Source organism: Ictidomys tridecemlineatus, chromosome 5 (assembly GCF_052094955.1).
Source record: "Ictidomys tridecemlineatus isolate mIctTri1 chromosome 5, mIctTri1.hap1, whole genome shotgun sequence".
NCBI classification, from domain to species: domain Eukaryota; kingdom Metazoa; phylum Chordata; class Mammalia; order Rodentia; family Sciuridae; genus Ictidomys; species Ictidomys tridecemlineatus.
The window spans coordinates 99433981-99455112 of record NC_135481.1 but is presented as its reverse complement, the minus strand read 5'-3'; the positions used below and the strand labels follow the sequence as shown (position 1 = coordinate 99455112).

Below are 21132 nucleotides of genomic sequence, written 5' to 3'. Positions count from 1 at the left end.
GCTCACTGAGGTCTAGAGGGAGCGGGCCTAAGGGAAGTCCTGTGTGTGCCAGCACCGAGCTAGAAACTGGGGCCACAAAGGGAGCAACCGATGGTCCTGCAGTCAGTGCGTGCACAGGAAGACGGGGAGACCCCAGAAAACCAGGGAGTAATAAATGCACAGTGAAGAGAAGAAAGCCGGGGCTCCTGGGGGAGCCCCACCCTGTGTGCCCTCGTCTGGATCTTCTCTGGAGGGTACGCAGGAGACTGCTGCAGGGGCTGCCTTCAGGGGTACGTTATGGGAGGGGAAGGGGCGGTGCAGACACAGGAGACTCGCCTTCACCGACTCTCTGCATCCCTTTATGAATTCTGACACTCTACCAGCAAACCAGACCTCACCGGACAGCAGCCCTAGTGCACCTGCTGGATAGGTGGCTGCTTGGTGCTGGGGGCCCGGGGCGGAGGCGGTTCTGACACTGCGGGACTCTCTCCAAATCTGAGCTTCATCTGCAAGGTGTGTGTGTGTGTGTGTGTGTGTGTGTGTGTGTGTGTGTGTGTGTGTGTATCTATGAGTTTGCCTTCTACCTCCATATGTGCTTGGGGCTTGTGTTTCCCTCCAAAAAGCATGTTCATGTGCGACCACAGAATGTGCTCTTGTTGGGAGAAAGGGTCTTTGCAGAAGAAATCAGTTAAAATGAGCTCATAGGTTTGGGTGGCCCCAAATCCAACGACTGGGGTCCTTATGAGGAGACTATGTGACAACAGAGCAGAGTTAGAATGATGCAGCTACAAGCCCAGCCACACTCAGTCGTGGCTAGCAGCCACCAGAAGGCAGGAAAGAGGCCCAGCAGACCCTCCCAAGCCCACAGAGGGAACGCGGCCTGTCAACACCTTGACTTCCAGCTTCTAGCTCCGGAACCGTGAGAGAACAAGTGTACTGTCTCAAGCCACCCAGATGGGACACCAGTGTGGTAGTCTGTGTGTTTGCGTCAATGTGGGTTTTTTTTTTGTGTGTGTGTGTGTGTGTGTGTGTGTGTTTCAGAGGGGATTTGGCTGTGCTATAATCTAGGCTATGATCTGGGTTCGAGGTTGTGTTGGGGTGCATGTGTATTTATGAATTCACATAAGCACATGTAGACTGTATCTGTCTATGTATTTGTACATCTCATTTGTGTGTTTCTGAGAGTGTGTGTGTGTTCCCGTGTGTGTGCAGTCAGTGAGCTCTGGGGTCCCCTCAGCCCTGCCATTCCAGAAGTGGACCCTGGGCCTTGAGGGGGCTGTGGCAGTGGGGGAGGAGCAGGCTGCAGGCCAGATGGGAGCAGCAGCATCCCTGGCCCTGGGCCAGCTGGAGGAGGGGCATCTAGGTGTCTGTAGGACAGTCCCCACTGCAGCTGCCCTGTCAGCAAAATATCCTCACAGTTCAGCCATGTCATGGGCCCCCGCTGAGGGCCTCACTGAAAATCTTCAGCAGGGCAGAGACCCCTGTCCCCGAGGGCATCACCATGGCTCCTCCTTGGGGTTGGTGGAGGGGAGTTACTTGGAAACACTCGGCCCTGCCCCTCACACTCCGGAGGGTCAGCTTCCCTGCGGGGCCTATTCCCCGCTGGACAGCGGGGTCCACCTGAGGTTCTGCTGCCGTGGTTCTGGGGTGGAACCTGCGTCTGAATGCTAACGAGTCCTGGGTGGTGCCAATCCCGCAGAACGGGGGACCGTGTTTGGAGAATCACCCCACGACGAGGTGGAGGTTCCACTGCAGCCCCCTTGGCCCACGCCAGGCCTTGGAGTGGGCAGCCTGGCTTTCTAGACTGGAAAGGTCATGCCTCAGGCTCAGCCTAGGCATGCAGACTCCCAAGGGTCTCGGGGCTCAGAGGAGCACCTGCCTCAGCCCTGGAGAGTCTGGGGAGCCTGCCTGGAGGGGCCTCCTCTCTAGAGCAGTGGCTGAGTGCCCAAGAGGGCTCCAGCTGCCAGATGCTCGGCTATCGCTCCGTGAGCTCGGGCACTTGAACCTCACCTTGACCCCGAGATGGGAGCAGCTGCTGCTGAGAGAGATCTGAGCCAGTACAGCTGTGCTTACCACCCGGGGGACACGGGGCCTCCAACCATGTCGGGGTGGGCAGGGGAAGGACACTCCAGGAGAGCTGAGAAGGGGGGACAGGGCAGGACAAGTCCTGGGCCAGACTGCATTCAGGTCCTCGTGCCCCCAGGAGACCAGTCCCTGGGTGGAAACACGCCACCCTGCAGACATGGAGCAAGGCCAGGTGTCCCTGGGTTCTGGCCCCATCTGCCTAAGTAGGGCAGGAGTCCCGCGGACTGCCCCAGGGGACCTCTGAGTGCAGCTGCTCCAGCCATGGGTGGAGGGCAGAGGGCAGAGGCCATGGGTCTGGCTTACATGGCCTCACAGAGAGCCTGGGACATGGGCTGCGGTGGTGGGACCTCAGCTTACAGATTTGCTGGTGATGGTTATCCCCGGAGGAGGCTGAGCCAAGCACGGCTGGGACAGCACAACCTCAGGACCTATGGTGGCCCCATACCCCACCCAGGGCCAGCCTCCTGTTGTCCTTGCATGGACATCAGGAAAGACACCCTGATCCACAAGACGGAGCCAGGGAAAATCACTCACTGTAGTAAGAGTATTCTAGTTAGACTCAATAAAGCACTTTCCTGGGATGCTTAAGGAAGTAGTTGCTATTTCTGAGGGAGAAGAAAGACCCATCCTGTCTGTGATTGTTTCTCTGCCTGGAAAAAAAAAATATGGTGGGATATCTCTGTTCCTTCCAAGTTCATTTCCCTCCCCTTCCTGCTCACCTCTCCTTTCCGGCCGCCCTCCCCCTCTGACCTGTCTTCTGAGTGTGTTGAGGGCTCCTCCCACCTGTCTCAGTGTCCCAGGGCCTTTGAGCACAGGCACATGTCACCCAAAGTTCGTGAACACTATACCTGCTGGAGGTGGAGGAGCCCAGGCCCTGCCCAGGCCACCGCTGGTGGGCGGGGAGACTGCATGGCCAAGCTCAGGCTGCACCTGAGGTGGGAAGACCCCTGCATTGGGAAAGGCAGGAGCAGAGGCTCAGAGGCTGAGGCCACAGCTCCAGGGTCAGGGAGAAAGGTGAGGGCGGAGGGATTTCGACATTTCCAGAAACCAGCGGGAGAGGACAATCCCAAACGAGTGGAGGAGGGAAGCAGAGAGTGACATATGGTGAAGTGACAGGCCGATTGGCTTGGCTGCTGAGCTGCAGTGAGAAGGGTCTGATGAGCTAACAACTGGGACCAGACCATGAGACCCTGCACCAGGCCCACGGATTTGCAGTTAATCATGTAGGAAGTGGGGAGCCATCGAAGGTTTTAGAGAAAAGGCATGTCTAGGCTGGGACTCTGGACTTATGTCTAGGGCTTCTGGATCTTGCTCCTGTCCCAGGGTCCCATGAAAGTCACTTGGCCTTGATTCTGAGGCCTGTCAGGGATTTCCAAGGGAGCCATGATGTCTCAGATGTCTCATTTTGGGGGCAGCCTGTCCTGGTGACGCTACCTTTGCTAGCTCCGCAGCTCCCGCGGCAGCCCTGCGTCTCTGCATCTCTTTCTGACATAGGTCATCCACGCAGAGTTTATGTGTGCGCCCCTGGAACGCAGGCCCTGGGAGGGCGGGGTGCACAGGGTGTCCATGCGGCTGAGCGCCTGGGGTCTAGTACAGCGCAGCGCAGAGTCCCAACAACCTATCCAAGTGGGGAGGCAAATGGCAGCCTGCAGGAAGCAGCTGGTTCCCGGCACTCGGCTCCAAGGATTTGGCAGCCCCGGAGCCTCCCAGATAAACATCCCCGAGCGAACCGAGAACCTGACAGCGCAGTGCTGCTTCCTGCTGCGCCTTGCGCCCTTGCCAGGAGTCTGGGGAGACTGGCTGCTGCCCTTCCCCTCCCCTGCCAAAAACCACCCCAACTTCCTTTCATCTTGGAAAAGTGGAGGCTGAGAGGAAAACTGCACCTAAGGAGAGAGAGAGGTGTGTGGGGCGCAGCAGGCAGGAAGAACAACTCGGAGAATCTGATAAAAATAAAAGCAAATCACCGAGGACCCAACCCAGGCAGGCGCTGTGCAGCCACTTTGCACATTTTATTCCATTTTGGCCTTGCACTGACCCTACCCTGTAGTGGGGGAATCATCCTTATACTTTTCATGGGGGAGATACCAGGGATTGAACTCAGGGGCACCTGACCTCTGAGCCACATCCTCAGCCCTATTTTGTATTTTATTTAGAGACAGGGTCACACTGAGTTTCTTAGTGCCTCACTGTTGCTGAGGCTGGCTTTAAACTCATGATCCTCCCATCTCAGCCTCCTGAGCCTCTGGGATTACAGGCACACACCACCGTGCCCAGCTATCCTCCCCATTTTACAGATGGAAAAATAGAGACTCAAAGAACGTCGCTGACATGCCCGAGGTTTCCCTGCTGGAGCAGAAGCGTGGTTTTGGATGTGGTCTTTCCCACTCTCGCCCAGCCTCTATCCTTCGTGGTATTCCCAGCAAGCTGCAGACCAGCCAGCATGCACGGGTGGAGCCTGAGTTCTCTGTCCAAGGTGCTAGATCGTGTGTGGCCTCCATCAGCCTCAGGCTTCTCAGGGGAGCTGGGGGAGCCAAGTTCTGGCCATCTCCCAGTGTGGGACAAAGAGGATGACTTCATGTCTGCCTGATGGCCTGAGCCCATCAGAGAGGGCTGCAGTCCCTGCCCATCTGGGCAGTGGCCAGGTGTCCTCTCTTCCCTTCAGTATGGACAGGGCTGGAGTCCAGCTTACTGCATTTGCAGTCCCAGGAGATGCACAGGAAACCAGAGCTCCCCCCCACACATCCAGCAGATCCAGAACCAACCCTATACCTAGGTCTGCTCATGGCCGGGCTGTGGTCAGGGGGGTGGAGGAGCCTAAGCAAACCCACAGCTGTGGGGCTGCAGGTGGCTGCACTCCCGCTCCTTAGGATCTCAATTTACCCCACTGGAGGTGGAAAAGCTCCTTCTCAGTAAGCTTTACTGATTCCTTATATGAGCACCTTCGAGATCCTTAAGGGGCAGGCAGATTAGGGCACAGTCATTAGAGAGGCCACAGGGAGCCAGGGGGGTTGCAGAGGAGGGGAGTGGGATGACTCTGCTGTGGTTTGGGGAAGTTCATCAGGCAGAGGGACGTGGTTGGGAGGGAACGGGCTTTTGTAATGATTGGCATTAAGCTGTTACGCGCTGACTAGGTGCTGACTAGCACCTAACAGATGTTAACCTATTTAATTCTCACAGGGACTCTAGGTCACTATTGTTATCCCTGTATTACAGATAAAGAGATGGAATAAAGAGGAAGAGATGCCACCAAGCTGGTAAAGTTGGTGGTGGTGGAACTGGGGTGTGAACCCCTCCGGTTCCAGAATTCTGAGCTCTTAACCACTATTCAAAGCGGTTTCTCAGAGCCGTCTACACTGGAGGAACCAAGGTCTGAGCCTGGGAGGGAAGTGAAGTGCAGCTTATGGCCAAGCCTCCTTCCCTGGAGGCTCTCCTGAGAAAGGACCAGGAAATTATAAGGGAGATGGTAACATGAAGCACTTCTCTCTGCAGAGAGAACTATGTCTAAGATGGCTTTTATTGATAATAGCAACGACTGCTATGTTCTTGGCCAACAGCCCATACAGGAAAACTTCTTCTCTCACATAAGAAAGATTTTAGACACTCTCAAATGGAGAAATCTTATCACAGTTACAGCTTCCCCGTATAAGCCTCCTGGACTATCTAATTCTTTCTCAAAGATGTACTCATTAACATATTTACTTACCTAAACTAGGAAGAAAGACTCAGATGCTAACATGACTCTAACACTTTTAGCTTTGGATGCTGCGGCACCTCTGCCTAGGGGTGTAAGTTGCTAGAAGTGATCGGGTAAATGGAGGCGAAAGGAAAGGAGACTGGAGCAGAGGCTGGTGAGGCCCCGGCGGGGAGGAGAAGGGCTGTCTGAAAGCAGAGGCTTTCGGTGTCATTGTGGAAAGATTACACCTGATTCCTCTGAGATGTTCAACCACAACATTTGGAACTACACTGTGGATGTAAGTATCGCCTGAGAAGTAGAAGGGATTAGGATTGGATTATATCACTAAGATCCTTTCCAGCTCCAACAGTTTATAAAGATACCATCTGTCTTAATCCTTTCTCTGGGAAATAAATATCAGGAGGCAGGAAACTCCTGGGAGAGCAGTGTCCAGCTGGGTCCTGGGCCTGCCCCACATCAGTGTAGCCCGACAAGAACCACACAGGGCACCCAGCTAGGAGTTCAGCCTGGGGGTTTTGCCGAGGGCCAGAGAGCATCTGAATCACCCCTTCCAGGCCTCTGGAGTCCAGCTTACTGCATGTGCAGTCCCAGGAGATGCACAGGAAACCAGAGCTACCCCCCACATCCAGCAGATCCAGAACCAACCCTATACCTAGGTCTGCTCATGGCCGGGCTGTGGTCAGTGTCCTTGGGGAACAGGGAGAAGCCTTTCTTGCCCCCTCCTGTCAGGCTGTGGGTTTAGGAGGACTTGGGGAGGCCTTTACCCTGGTGTTAGAGAGCCATGGGCCACCCAGGTCGGCCACTCTTCCAGAGCTGGCGCTGTGCTTGGCGGGATGGGGGGAGAGCCTACCTGGAGCAGCAGGTGAGGTGGGGGCTCAGGCCGATGGACTGTAACCAGGGCTTCTTCTTCTTGACTGGCCTCTAAGAAAAGGTGCTTCCAAGTGACCCAGCAGCGTCCCGCTGATTCCGGACCACAAAAGTGGCTCTTCCAAGGCTCTGTGGTGCAGGGACAATGGGACACTCTCAGGTCAGGCGGGCATGGATCCCAGTCCGCCCTGGCCTCTGTGCAGCTCCTCCCCAAGCCCAAGCAAGCCAGGCCCCTCCCCACTCCAGCAAGCTTGTCAGCATCCTCCCAGGCAGCTCCGAGGCACCCATGACCATCAGGCTGCCCACCTCCAATGCAGGCCAGTGAGTATCCACCTCTAGAATGAGTGAGCTAGAGAATGGCTGCCACTCATCCCAGCTGAACCTAAGCTCGGGATGGGCCAAGGTTAGACCATAGATGGAGCAATCTAAGGGGAGTCCAAGGCAGTCCAAGCACCAACTGTCACTTGACTCCCATGAGTGGGAACACCCCACTTTCCCTTGCAGTGGGGGGGAGCTTCAGACTAGATGCACAGAAAAAACCAGCAGGGCTGAGCTGAGGCAGGTAACGGGGACACAGTCGTCACCTTCTTCAGATTTAGGAGGTAGGGCCGCACCCTGGCCCCTGAGACTGAACATCCTGGAAGGTGCCCTGGAATCTGCATTTTAACAAATTCCCACACAGATGCACAGAAAGTCATACTCAATGCACATGTCAGAAAAGGCAGACCTAAGTCCAAGGATGAAGGTTGTTTTGTTGTTTTTTGGTAGCGGATGGAAGCCAGGACCTGATGCATGCCCGGCCAGCACTGCTCCACCACTGACCCCATCCCCAGCCCTAGGATGGAGGTCTCATAATGCAGGTGAGTGGGTCATTGGCCCCTTTCCTGAGAGCAGTGTCATGGGAGCCCAGTGTCTGCAGACAGACTTGCAGGGCCCCAAGGTGGCCTGCTGAAGCCTCTCTGGGTCTCCTTTTCCTCCTGGACAAAATGAAGACTAGAGATGATCTCTTGGGGCCTGATCTAAAATCACCAATGTGAGAAGAGATGAATCCACCAAGCAACCAATTCAAAGAGGAAGCTCAGGCCCAGGTAGAGGTCAGTGGTGCAGTGCTTGCCCAGCCTGCGTCAGGCCCTGGGTTCCATCCCCAGCACTATGCAAAACTTGGTTTTATGATGGGTTTCTTCTTAAATATCCTTTTTTTAATTCTGAAAAATGACATGACTAAAGAAAAAGCCTTTCCAAATAATAAAACCATGAAAATGAAATGCAGCACATTTGTCCCCACCACTCCAGAGCTCTGATCAGTCCCCAACACAAACATTGTCAAGCCTCCTGTTTCAGGTTTCTTCATAATTTCCCAAAATATGGACTCACACAGATCTATGCCTACGTCTTTATTTTAATCCACCCAGGAACACATTCCTGGTATTCTATCCTTGTTTGGTTTGTTGATATACATCACATATCTATGTGCCTAGCTAGACAGAGCACTTTGTTTTTTTAATTGCTCATAGTGTTCCAAGGCCCTATACTTTTTTTTTTTTTTTTTGGTACTGGGGATTGAACTCAGGTGCACTCAACCACTGAACCACATCCCCAGCCCTGTTTTGTATTTTATTTAGAGACAGAGTCTCACTGAGTTGCTTAGCACCTCGCTGTTGCAGAGTCTGGTTTTGAACTCACAATCCTCCTGCTTCAGCCTCCCCAGCCACTGGATTACAGGCATGTGCAACCATGACCGGCAATGCCCTACACTTTTTGTAAATGTATCCTTGTTGATGGATATTTAGATTGTTTTCCAATTTGGTGCACAAAAACATCTGCAGAATTAGCTATAGGACGAATCCTTAGATCAATGGTTATGTGATCTAAAATTCTGATTGATAGTGCCAAATTGCTCTCCAAAAAAAAGGTGAATCCGTTTGCATTGCACCAACAATGTAGGAAGGTGCCTGTTTCTCTCCACCCTTGACTGTGTCACACATTATCCAATTTTAATCTTTTCCAATATCAAAGTTGAAACAGACACTCTGTCTCAGTTTGTTATTCTTTAATTGTTAGAAAGGGCAGACATATTTTCATGTTTTTGGATTGACTGGCTTTAGCTTTTATTTTTCTGTGAACTATTTACATCCTTTCTAATTTATCTTCCTGATCTTTAGAAATTTTCCTGAATTAATACAATTAATTTCGGCCACATTTATTGCAAATGGTCATTTGTCTCTTCTTGACCTAATTTATGGCATATTTTGTTTGCAGATATTTCAGATTTTTCCATAGTCAAACGCACCAGACTTCTCCTGCAGAGGTTTTGGAGTCTGGACTTCCTTTGCTGCTCAAGGATCATAAAAATATTTGCCCATATTTCCCACTGGTATCATTAGGGTTTTTTCTTCTCTTTTATTTTTCAATCTTGGCTGTATCTAGAATTCACACTGGTGCAAGGAAGGTTGCAGGGCCCCACTTATATTGCTTCCCCCAAGGGGCTAGCTGGACAGCTGACCAGTTGTCTTCATTTTTTGAGTAACCCACTTCCTGTCCTCCCTCCCTCAAGTCAAAATTCCAATTTAACTACATAGCAGGATGGAAGCAAAGAGTCTGAACTCAGAGTCAGGTGCCTAATTCAGACTCCAACCTTGCTGGATCTAGGATAAGTTACCTAACTTTCCTGTTCCTCAGTGTCCCTATCTAAAAATGGAGATAATAAACCTACCATTTGCAGAGGGTTATGATGTGGATTGAATGAGTTATAACAGGTAATAAAGGATATTGAAAAATGCAACCATAGGCTGCCCAGAAGAGGCTAATCTTAGATGGAAATACACACCTGAGCTGAAAGGGGACAATATGCCATATGTAGATGGTCGCCATGCTGTGGCTCAGAGGGGTGCCCCAGAGTTCAAGCGTTGGAAACTTAACCCCCAATGCAGCAGCACTGTGAGGTGGCACCTTTAAGAACGGGTTAGATCAGGGCAAGCGCTCTGATTGTGGTTGAGCACTCGCCAAGCACAAGAGAGGCCCGGAGCTCAGTCCCCAACCCCCCACAAAGAACTGATTGGACTGATGGGTTGATTAGAATGATCACTGTCAGTCTCATGGGTGTGGGCTTGTTATAAAAGGGAGTTCAGCTCCCCTTCCTCTCTGCGAGCACTTCCTCTCCCTCTGATTCCTTCTATCCGACTATGACACAGCAAAGAGGCCAGGAACAGACGGAGCAGCCACTTGATCTTAGACTTTTCAGCCTCCAGAGCAGCGAGCCAAGTACATTTCTGTTCATTATAAATGATCTAATCTCGGGTATTGTGTTATAGGGGCACAGAGTGGACTAAGACAGTAACGAGATGGCCAGGGTGACCATACTTAGAGTCAAAAACTGCTACAAGGGATAAATGATAAAGGGTCCGTTCACCATGGAGATAAGATCATCATAAGATACACATACATGTACCTAAGAGCACCCAAATAACAGAGCAAATAGGAAACAAATTGAAGGAAGAGACAAACAATGACACAGGGCTGTAGATTTCAACACCTCACTTCCAGCAAGGATTAGAACAACCAGACAGATCTACAAGGACACTGTAGACCAATCGGACCTGATACCTATTCACAGACCCCTCCAGCCCCAGAGCAGAACCTTCCCAGGAGAAATCATGTTAGGCTTCAGGTAAAGGACGTAGAAGGGGGCCCACTGCCATGGGCAATGACTATTGTGGTCACCACATGTTGAATGCACTCTGCTCCACGGATCTGTGAGCTGGTGCCATCATTCAACAACCATCTACTAGCATATGTGAGGCCATACCTCAGGTGCAGGGAACCAGGTGTGAACAGCAGAAATGTGAGAGATGCTGCTACAGCTACTAAGTTCTAGATATTTTTAGCCACTTTTACTGATATTGTAAATGTTTTTTTTCCCATTCCTTCCCTCCCTCCCTCCCTCCTTTCCTTCCTTCCTCCCTCCCTCCCTCCCTCCCTCCCTCCCTCCCTCCCTTCCTTCCTTCCTTCCTTCCTTCCTTCCTTCCTTCCTCTCCTTCTGTCCCTCCTCCTCCTCCTTCTTTTTGGTACTGGGGATCAAACCCAGAAGCGCTTAACCACTTAGCCACATCCCCACCTCTTTTTATTTTTTATTTTTGAGACAGGGCCTCACAAAGGTGTTTAGTTCTAAGTTGCTGAGGCTGGCCTCAAATTTGTGGTCCTCCTATCTCAGTCTCCTGGGTCACTGGGACTACAGGTGTGTACCACTGAGCCCAGCTTCCATTCTATTTCAAAAGAGGCTGATGTTTCTGTATAGAAATGCTATGCATTTTCATCTCTAGTATTTACTACCAGTCATTTTAATGTTTTCCTTAATAATTTCTACTGAAATTTTCAGTTGTCAATCTTTTTTTTTTTCAAGTGGTCAAACCCTTATTAAATTCTCATTAAATTAAATCCTTATCCTTATTAAATTTTGATAAATTTGCCTTTTCTTTTTTGGTCCTAACAATTGACCCAAGGACTTGCATATGCTAAACCAAGGCTCACCACTAAGATACCCCTGCCCTGCCTCTCTTTTATAACTTATATTTTCAAAATGTGTGTTGGCTTGGACTTCTAGAGTAGATTAGAGAATTAAGGTAAAGGTGATCCTTATTTCCTTATATGTATATATAAACTATAAATACACCATTGTGTTAAACGATATCTACATTTTATTAAATATAAAAGTTAAAATCAACTCACACCTGTAATCCCAGTGGCTTGAAAGGCTGAGGCAGGAGGATTGTGAGTTCAAATCCAGCTGCAGCAACTTGGCAAGGCCCTAAGCAACTTGGTGAGACCCTGTCTCTAAATAAAATATATAAAAGGGCTGGAGATGTGGCTCAGTGGTTAAGTACCCCTGGGTTCAATCCTTGGTACCCTCCCCCCAAAAAAAGTTACAATCAAAGATATACATTGAATTTTATCAAATACCTTTTAGGCATTGTTTTAGCATTTATGGAGCTATTTACATGATTTTCATCTTTTCACTATTAGTTTGCTTAATTATATTAACAGTTTTTCTAACATTGAATATATTTGTGGAACATATTTCCACTTGCTTTTCTGCATTCATTTATTAAATATAATGCTGCATGATTCTATTTATTATTATTTAATCTATGAATTTAGCACCAATATTCATACATGTGAGGTTTTCCTTGGAAATTTTCTCTTTTTTCTCCTATTTTTGCCAAGCTTTAGTATCAATGTGGGGCTGGCTGCACAGAATAATCGGAAATTTTTCCTCTTCTGTGATGTGTTGTGGTCAGTGCAGTTGAAATAAAACTGCAATTAACTGTTACTTGAAGGTCTGATAGAAACCAGGAGATAGAAATAGCAGAAACTAAAAGACTTGAAAGAAATTAGAATCTGTCTAAACTTGGGTTTTTTGGAGAAGAATTTTATGAAAACTCAGTTTCTTCCACAATTATTGGTCTGTTTTGAGTTTTTCAGTTCTTCTGGGGTCAGACTGATGGGTTTTTTTTGTGGGGAGGGGTACCAGGTATTGAACTCAGGGGCACTCGACCACTGAACCACATCCCTAGCCTTAGTTTGTATTTTATTTAGAGACAGGGTCTCACTGAGTTGCTTAGTGCCTTGCCATTGCTGAGGCTGGCTTTGAACTCGAGATCCTCCTGCCTCAGCCTCCCAGGCTGCTGGGATTACAGATGTGTGCCACTGAGGCCTAAACTGATGATTTACATGATTCCAGAAAACCACCACTCCAGCTAGCTTTCAACTGAATTTGCCTATGGTTGAACACAGTATCCTCCAAGGATCCTGTTTTCTCTGTATCAGTGGTTGTTTAATATCCAATTTTATCTATTTGCCTCAATCCCTCCCCAATCCTCATTGGTTTATCTAGACTTTAAAAAAAAAAAGTCATCACATTATACCAGATATTTTCTCCAGGGCCTCATTTACTATGTTCACAGCTCAGAAATAGAGGTGTTGAAGTCAGAGATGGGGATGAGAAGGTGGCAGGGAGGGGCGGCTTGATAAGCAGTCATTCAACAAACATTTCAAGAGTGTGAAGGGCCCACCCGAGTCCCCTGGACTGCAACACCCAGCCCTCCACTCCCTCCCCGCCCCAGCTAAACCCACCTACCCATCCTTCAACCCCCAGCTGTCACCTCCTCCTGAACAAGGCCTTCCCTGACTCCCTGGTGAAAAGCCACTGCTTTTTCCATGGACATCTGAGTTACTTTTTAAAAAATTTTAAACACAAAAAAGGTAAAAGAATAAAACCAACCAGATTCACACATGTTCACATCCCATCATTTTTGTTTAAGATCTTTTTTGTTAAATGAAGCGTTCCTAACAAATCAGAAATCTCTCCCTTTTCCTCTTTCCATCTCAGCATCTTCTCTCTCCAGAGACGACCACAAGGGCTGGGGGTGTGGCTGAGAGGTGCAGCGCTGGCTTAGCAGGTGTGAGGCCCTGGGTTCCCTCCCCAGTACCACAAAGCTCTACACAGCAAAAATACTATCACAAGCACACACTTGGTAGGTACTACAACATGTTTGTCTCCATAAATCGCACAATATCATTTTATAATTTTGGTTAAAATCTAATGATTATTCTGCAATTTCCTTTTTTGGGGCAACATTATTTTTGAGATTTACTGATGTTAATACAGAGAAATAAGTGTGTGTGTGCATGCACGCAGACATATGCATGCACACGTGCACGTGTGCACAGATGTATCAGCTTCATCGAGGCATAATTTACATGCAATAAAATCCCCCATTGTACCTATTTTAACTGGGGCATAATATCCAGTTTTGTTGTCCATTTCATTATGGCAGATGTCACAGTCACTGTGGTTGAGACCTCTTTTTTGCACTTCAAGTATTGCTGTCCCAGATATCCTTGGAACTGTCTCCTTATACACATGCATGAGTTTCTCTAGGTAAAAATTATACACCGAGACATGAAGCTGTGGGTCCTAAAGTATGCACATTTCAGTTTTCCTAGCTCCAGAATGTCCCCTGGCACTTGGCACTGCCATTATTATAGAATATTACAGTTATTCTCAAGCTGCTGTCATTATCCATTTCCTCACCAACCTGTCCCCCTTCCCCATGAATTACCGAGGGCAAGCGTGTGACTGGCACTCATCAAACACTTGGGGGATGAGAGGATGTCTAGCAGAAGGGACAGACTGGACGTGAGAAGTGCACTAAAGACCTCTGAGACCTCTCCTGGCCGAGATGGTGGGAGGGCTTCATGGAGGAGGCATTTGAGTTGGCTTTGAGGGACACAGGGACAGAAAAGACAAGGATGGGGATGGGGACAAGGTCGAGAACAGGAGAAGGAGTTGCACGGGGCAATCCAGGGCATGGGGTGGAAAACAATCTCTTTTTGATAAAATCCAGTTTGCCAGAATCATGCTTTTTAGCTGAGCTGGGAGTGAGCACAGACAGAAAAAAAAAATGTGTTATTTTGTAAAAATTTAAAGGTGATCAGACACGTCCCCCTCCTTACCCACAAAGCACCTCTGAGCAACAGCAGAGGGTACAAGAGGGGGCCTCACTGGAAAGGTACTTTGGGCTTGATCCCGATGACCCTGGGGGAGCCAGTGAGGAGGGACCAGGACAGAGCTGGGCTCAAAGATGGCTCAGTAGACAGGGTCACTGGGCTCCCCAGCTCCTGGCTAAGGCCAGCGTCAGAAAGCCTGCTCTCCCAAATCTCCTTCCCTCCTCTGTCTTTGGTTTCTTGCCCAGTCCCGCTGGTGAGGGCTGGGACTGGGGATCCTCCTGCTCCTCCACTTGCCGCACAGTGACCAGGGCCTGGGACCTGGGCCTCACTTCCAGTCCCCTGCACCCTGGCAGCTCCATAGGCCTGGAGGAGCCACCCTGGAGTAGGGGGCACGGAGCCTGGGTCTCCATCCTCTGCTCCAGTGGGGGTGGGGCAGAATCTTATCTTTCCGTTTCCCTGCTCTCGTGACACAGCTGTCCTTCAGCAGCCCCAGCTCTGGGCACCCTGCCCAGAGTGGAGGGGAAGGGGAGAAACGCGACCTTCACTTCCGAGTCCTTCTGTCTTAAGCAACTTCAGCAAAACCACCACCAACAGCAACTGAGGTGAGCGCAGGATGTGTCTGTGGTGCTGGGGAGGACAGCTCCCTGATGGCCCCACTGGGCCCAGAGGGCTGGGAGCCGACTTCAAGTGTGTGTGTGTGTGTGTGTGTGTGTGTTGCGACTCATACAACCTCTCAGAGCCTCGATTTCCTCCTCTGCCAAGTGGGCTACTTTGACCTGCTCCACCTCTGTCCTACTGTCCTAGGGCCTTAAAAGTATTCAAGAGTAATGACAAGGCCCATGAGGAGGCTGAGCGGTACCAAGGTCCCAGCCCAGGCTCTCTGTTCAGGCTGTCCTGGTGCCTGACAAGGCCTCCCCAGGCCTGGCCTACTTTACAGACCTGAGCACACGTGGTCCTGGGCCCAGAGGGGCTCCCTGGCCAGCAGAGGTGCCTTTGTTGTCCTGAAGGACCTCTTTCACTCTGGGTCTGGGTCCAGTTCCCTTTTGCCAGGTCCTCAGGGACCTAAAGCTTTTTTTTGAAAGGAAAAGTCAGTTCTAACAGTGCCTATAGAAAATGTAACCGTCAGCCATTGTTGGACACCTCGTGGGGGCCCCAAAGCATGGCCAGCCATCCTAGAGGTCCCTGGACGGCTGGCCACTAGAGATAAAGAGGCAAGTCAATGGAAAGGGGACTCAGTCACCAAGGGCTACCCTGGGTATTTTCCTTCTCCCTCCCGTTCGTCCTCCCAGGAGCCCCATGCAGTGAGCATACTTCACCACGCTGCAAATGGAAGATTCGTGGAAGGAAAACGAACAGGTAACAAAGCAGGGGAACCCAGCTCTGAAGTGCCCCCCGGGTAGTGTGTCCCTGTGGGATGGGTGCCCCAGGCCCATCATGCATGGCTGATCTCCCCCACAGGTCCTTAGGTGAGTCTCCAGTTGTCCTCTCTTTCTAGTTCACTGCCACCCAGATACCCCGAGGTGATCAGGTCTCGTGAGCAAAAATCCAATAAGAAATCATCTCCCTGATTCATTGGCCACAGGACCATGTTGCTTCCCTGAATCTTTTTCAGGGCCCCAGGGTCTGAGGCCAGTGTTCCTCCACCTGGGTACTATTCTGAAAAGACAGCCACAGTGAACAGGCTCCCGTCTCCAGGGCCACCTCCATGGGTCAGGTCACTCAGTGATAGGAAGGGACAGGTAGGCTTCCCACTAGAAGCTGGCCTGGCCTCTCTGCCTCTGATCCTCTGAGGACACCAGAGGCTCTGACTTGGCAGGAATGAAGGCCCCACAGACTCAGGCTGTGCTGAAGCTCTTCCCAGCCCTTTCAGTCTCCTGAGGATGCTCATGTAAGACAGCAGAGTGGAAGGGTGCATAAAGCAGAACTGGGCACCCAGGACACTTGGGTCCTAGTCCTAATTTTTCTAAATGGGTCCATTCTTCCATTTCCCTTTGGGGAACATCACTAATGACTAGAAGGAGGCAGGAGATGATAATTGGGTGTCCCCTCCCCTCTTGTCTCTCTGTATGTCTTGGAACCAGCTGGAACATGGCAGCTTAGGTGCATATCCTTCCCTAGATACACAGGATACAGAGTTCTGGCCTCAGGGTGTTCCGCTAAGAGTCACCCTTGGTTGGCCCTGAGCAATCCAGGAAGATCTAGAACAAGGACACATCAGACCTCATGAGCTGCCCACATCCTCATCTCAGTGGCCCCATGTCCTCAGCTCAGCTTCCCCTGTGGCTCAGCCTTGCAGGAGTAATAGCAGCCTACTCACAGCAAGGCTGTGGAGCCCACGGACACCACGTGTGCTGATGTGTAAGCTGCACAAACCACTGCCCTCCCGGGAGAGGGGAGGAGAGAGTGCAGGGCCCCTCCTCCAGCAAGATGGGCACTCAAAGCTGCTGACCTCACTCCACTCTGAGCACTTCCCCTAAGCACTTTCAACGGCCTTCCCTTCCCGGCGCGAGCCTGCCCGTAGCCTGAGTGCCACCCTGGACACAGTGCAAAGAGCGCCAGCACATTAAGTCCATTTTCTCTGTGCTTCTCCCACCAGCTGCCGCCCAGGAAGACCCAGAGCAGAATTCATGGGACTAGAGCTGGCAGGAGCACCCAGGCTCGTGGGAAAGCATGTCATGGTGGGAATCCTGTTATACATGTTAACTAAGGACGGCGGAAAGGGAGCCCTCCAGAGCCGAAACAGGGCTTGAAGTGGGTTGGGAGGGCCAGCCTGCCTTCCAAGCAACGGAGAGGCTCTAGACTGGCCACGGAGGGAGAAAGCATCCTCCAAAGAGGGAGCACCTACGTTTCCTCCACTCAGGCAGGAAGCAGATGGCTTCTGTGTAGGCCAAAGTCTCCGGGAAAAACACTTGATAAATTTCCAAAGCCCTCCCACCCATCTGGAGGTGTCTTCACACCCGGCTGTCAGGTAGGGAAACTGAGGGCAGAGTGCCAGCCAACAGGGAGTCTGGGTCCAGAACAGGCCCTCTGCTCTGATGCCCAAGTCCGATTCTCCCCCAGGATCTGAGGGTAGAAGGAAGGCTTCTGGCCCAGACTCTGCTAGACAGGAGGGGCACCCATCACCAGCCTTCCTCCTGGGGAAGGGACCCCAGAGGAGGAGCCAGACACATGGTCTCCCTCTAACATGGCGGGCCCCTCTATTTTCTAGCACTACACTGTCACTCTGCAAGCAGCTGGTTCTGTGAGCTTTCTGGGGACCACAGATCACCCCAGAGATTCTTAGCAACCCTTATCCAAGGCATGCTGTGGAGTCACCGGGGACCAGCTTCGGGGGCTCTGCGGTCAGGGGATGTGTTTGAGAAGCAGCAACTTGTGAGCCAGGCATTACTTTCATAACAGGCTGGTCAGAACTCCTACCCCGACATGCTGTCGGAGAGATAACCAAGGTCCCCATGCCCATGGGCCCCTTACAGCTGTGGGTCCCCACTCCCAAGCTGGGTTCACGACTGTGGGCGCCAGGGCAGGAAGGAAATCTGTCTGTGGCTTGAACAGGCCCATGGAAACCACGGGAGCACACTGGGAGGACAGCCCAGTGACTCTGACGGCCCTCTTCAAGCTACTTCCTCCCCAGTTAACTAGAAAGCACATCTTAAAGGAGGAGAAAATGCTGCGGCTGTCACCTATGGCTCCTGCACCTGTCAGGAGACACAGTTGGACCTGTCAGAGCGAGACTGTGGGGAGACAAGTAAGAGCCAGGAGGAGCTGTCTCCAGTCTGCCCTGTGCTCGGCTGGGGAGTCGGGAGCCCCGTGTGCAGGTGAGAGGCCGGAGCAACCTGCTGCACTCTCTGCGCCTCGGTTTCCTCAACCATGATAGCTGGCTCCCAGTCTAACCCACTGTCACTCTCTCCCTGCCTCAGTTTCCCTCTGGAGAATGATGTCTGCCTCCGAGAGAAAGAGGACAGGTGAATGGAGGGAAAGTTCACATGGAAGAGCAACAGATCCAATGGGGCCCATGATATCTGGGGACAACAGTCAGCAGAACAGAGAAGGCAACTCACCAGAAGAAAGTCCATCTGAACTTTCCGGGGCCTCTCCATCAAGGCTGACACACAGGATCAACGCTGGGGACCTAGGCTGCCCACCTCTGGCTTTCCTGTCCCAGATGCCAACCCTCATTCTTTCTCTGAAGCACAGGGATAGGTAGCACCACCCCATTGTCCCCTGTGCCCAGATGAGCATTCCTCCTGAACTTTCTCCTGTCCCCAGACATTCATGACGTTCACACCCACGACACACCCGAGCCTCATGCTGGAGGTGTACAGGATTGGGGACTGTACTCCAGACTGGGGGTGCAGTCAAGGGCCTATAGAAAGACAACAGTCCCTGCCCTTCCGGAAGGCATTGGGAGAAAGCAGCCCTGTGGGACCTGCTAAGTGACCTTGGTCAAACTCTAATGTCTCTGGGCCTCAGTTTCCCCAGGACCTTCATTCAAACCCAGTTTCTCTCTCAAGGCCAAGGTGAGAATGAAAGAACCTTTTCTTTGGAAGTACATGGGGTAAAGGTGGCATCCTTTGGCCCTGGGGGGCCGGGGAACCCAGGACCACCTAACACAGAACAGGATCCCCCCACACACACACACACACACTGGGGCAGCAGCTCATCAGTGACGTTGTCAACATCCATGAGGGTGGAGTAGCCCGCCTCCTCCCATCCCAGGCCCGTGAGTGGGCGGCAGAGCCCCGGGAATCCCTGGGTGGGGTGGGGGATCCTGAGCCGTAATTCCCACCTGGCTGTCAATCAGGAGCCGGGGGACCCCCAGACAAGCCTCCCACCCACCTCCATCCCCTCACCCGGTACAGACGAGTTCTACCAAGCAATGGCCCTCCTTGGTGGGCGGCTCAGTTCACCCTTCCCTGGGCACAAGCTGGGGGACAGCCGGCGTGGTGAGGCGCTGTGGCGCAGTCTCCCCCGTCCCCACCCTCCCGGTGCGAGGTCCGGGAAGCACCCTTCTGGCCACCCTTCCCCGCCCCCTCCCGCGTCCGGGACCCGGATTCTGGCCCCTGCTCCGGGTCCCCGCTGTCCTGGCTCGCACCACCCTCGTGCTCACCACATCTGAGCGCTCCGCGCCGCGGCCGCAGCCCTAGGCAAGGTGCTCGGGCTGCGGGGTGCAGTGACAGGCAACACGCTCCCTACCTGGGAGGAGATGGCCAGCCGGTCCTCCTCCTCGCGGCCTGGCGAAGCCAGCCCCACCTGGCAAGGGACTGTCAGCAAATTCCCCTCCGCATCACCGCGGGAGCGGCATCCCGGCTCCTCCCAGCAGGAGCCAACCTTGGCCCCGCCCCACGGCTGCTCTGACCTGTCGCTGGGGTGTCATATGCGGAGACTCAGGCTCAGCCACGGAAACCCTATTGCTACCAGAAACCATCTGCAAATTACCGTCTCCAACGCACCAGACTGCTGGTCCCTTGCTGCAGTTTGCTCCAGCAATGACAGATGCTCTGAGCCTCAGCAGCTGCCAGTCCACCTACCTTATCCCCCAAACTCTCCTCCTCCCGAGGCCTCCTATTCCCTTCAGCCAGAAGGTAGAAAAGACAACCCCACAAAGGTAACGCTGTGCCCCGCCCAAGGACCACCTCCTGGCAGGCTCGTGGCTCTATCCAGTTCCGGCTCCTCAGCAAAAGAAAGACCTACAAATTAGCTACGGCCCCACCCAGGAAGCCCAAGGGAGTGAGTTGGGTCATTTCCAGTTTGACGGGGGCTATATTCCTCAAGTGGGTCTCTAGTTTCATCAAAGACCTGGCTAGTCTGCTAAAGATGACTGGTTTTGACCCTGGAGACAGAAGACCCTGGTTTGCACCCCAGAGATCGGCATGCTACATAAGAGGCTGCAAACAGCCTCTGTCTCCCAAGCAGGGGCCTAGACACATTTATTTAGTAGACATCTGGAACTGCCCTTACAATGCTAATGGAACAGGAGCACTACTGAATAATCTCTTTAAGTGACTTCCTTCCAACAGCTCTATAGTGGTAAGGTAGAGTCAGAGTTGTCAGCAGTGTGATTAAAAAACCTAGAGGGAAGGGGTGGGGGCAGCACAAGGGTGTGAAACACTAGAGTAGGGAGGCAAAAGTTAGATAGGCTTTCATGGGGCAGTTCTCCCATAACCAGCAGCATGATCCCCTCCCCCATTCATTTCCACCTTGCTGGGGCCCTCTGATTATGTCTCCCCATGCCTTGCTCCTGTCCAGCCACACCATGTGAACCCAAGGTGAGCCACTAAATGAAATCTGTCAAGGCCTATCCATTTATGCCCTCACTCACCCACTCACTCACTTATTTCTTCATTCACAGCACAGAAAGATTTTGGATCATCTATTCTTTTTTTAATATTTATTTTTTAGTTGTAGTTGGACACAATTACCTTTATTTTGATTATTTATTTTTTATGTGGTGCTGAGGATCGAACCCAGGGCCTTGCACATGCTAAGCGAGTGCTCTACCACTGAGCCACAACCCCAGCCCCTGGATCATCTATTCTGCAGTGGCAACAGAGCACTGGGGGCTGAATTCTAGCCATGGCTCAGCTGTTACAAGACTATGCAATCTGGGATAGCTCACTTAATGGCTTTTTACTTTTCCCTCTCCTCTGTAACAGAGGGGACTGGACTGGTTGGGGTCTAAGGCCCCTCTGCTCTAACCCTTTTATTATGCTTCTTTAGAAGGGCTAGGTGGGTACAAAGACAAACCAGAGTATGCAAGAGTATGTTAAGAACTCTAGCTGCCTGGATTCCAGTCCCAGCTGGGCCACCTATATATGGAACTTAACCTCTCTAAGCTTCCTCATTTGCATATGTAAAAATGGAGAAATAATAATAGTAACCTTAAAGGATGCCGCTAAGATACAAAGTGTTTTGGAAATGCTGGTTGTTGCTGCCTTTGTTGTAGCGGGACAGTAGAATCTCTTCTCTACTCCCTCATGATAATACCTGCTGCTGAGCCTATA

General features: G+C 51.5%; 1 protein-coding gene and 1 long non-coding RNA gene across 6 annotated transcripts in view; one reads left to right on the top strand and one right to left on the bottom strand.

Annotated features, from left to right (window-relative positions):
- Positions 1 to 19794, bottom strand: part of Tmem63c (transmembrane protein 63C) — a 65498-nt gene extending 45704 nt beyond the window's left edge. For 2 of the 5 annotated variants that reach the window (XM_040274057.2, XM_040274064.2), the window contains exons 1-2: positions 19325 to 19534; positions 6609 to 6754 (exon numbers count right to left, since the gene is read on the bottom strand). The gene's annotated coding sequence lies outside the window, so the exon portion shown is untranslated. Of the gene's footprint in view, positions 1 to 6608; positions 6755 to 18981; positions 19091 to 19238; positions 19535 to 19659 lie in introns of those variants that run through there. The other 3 variants (XM_040274060.2, XM_040274058.2, XM_040274059.2) reach the window with 3 other exon arrangements.
- LOC144377898 (uncharacterized) lies at positions 15419 to 21047 on the top strand. Its single transcript, XR_013439167.1, has 3 exons — positions 15419 to 15487; positions 16728 to 17946; positions 18049 to 21047. It is a non-coding gene; the product is annotated as an uncharacterized LOC144377898 (long non-coding RNA).
- Positions 21048 to 21132: the final 85 nt, after the last annotated feature.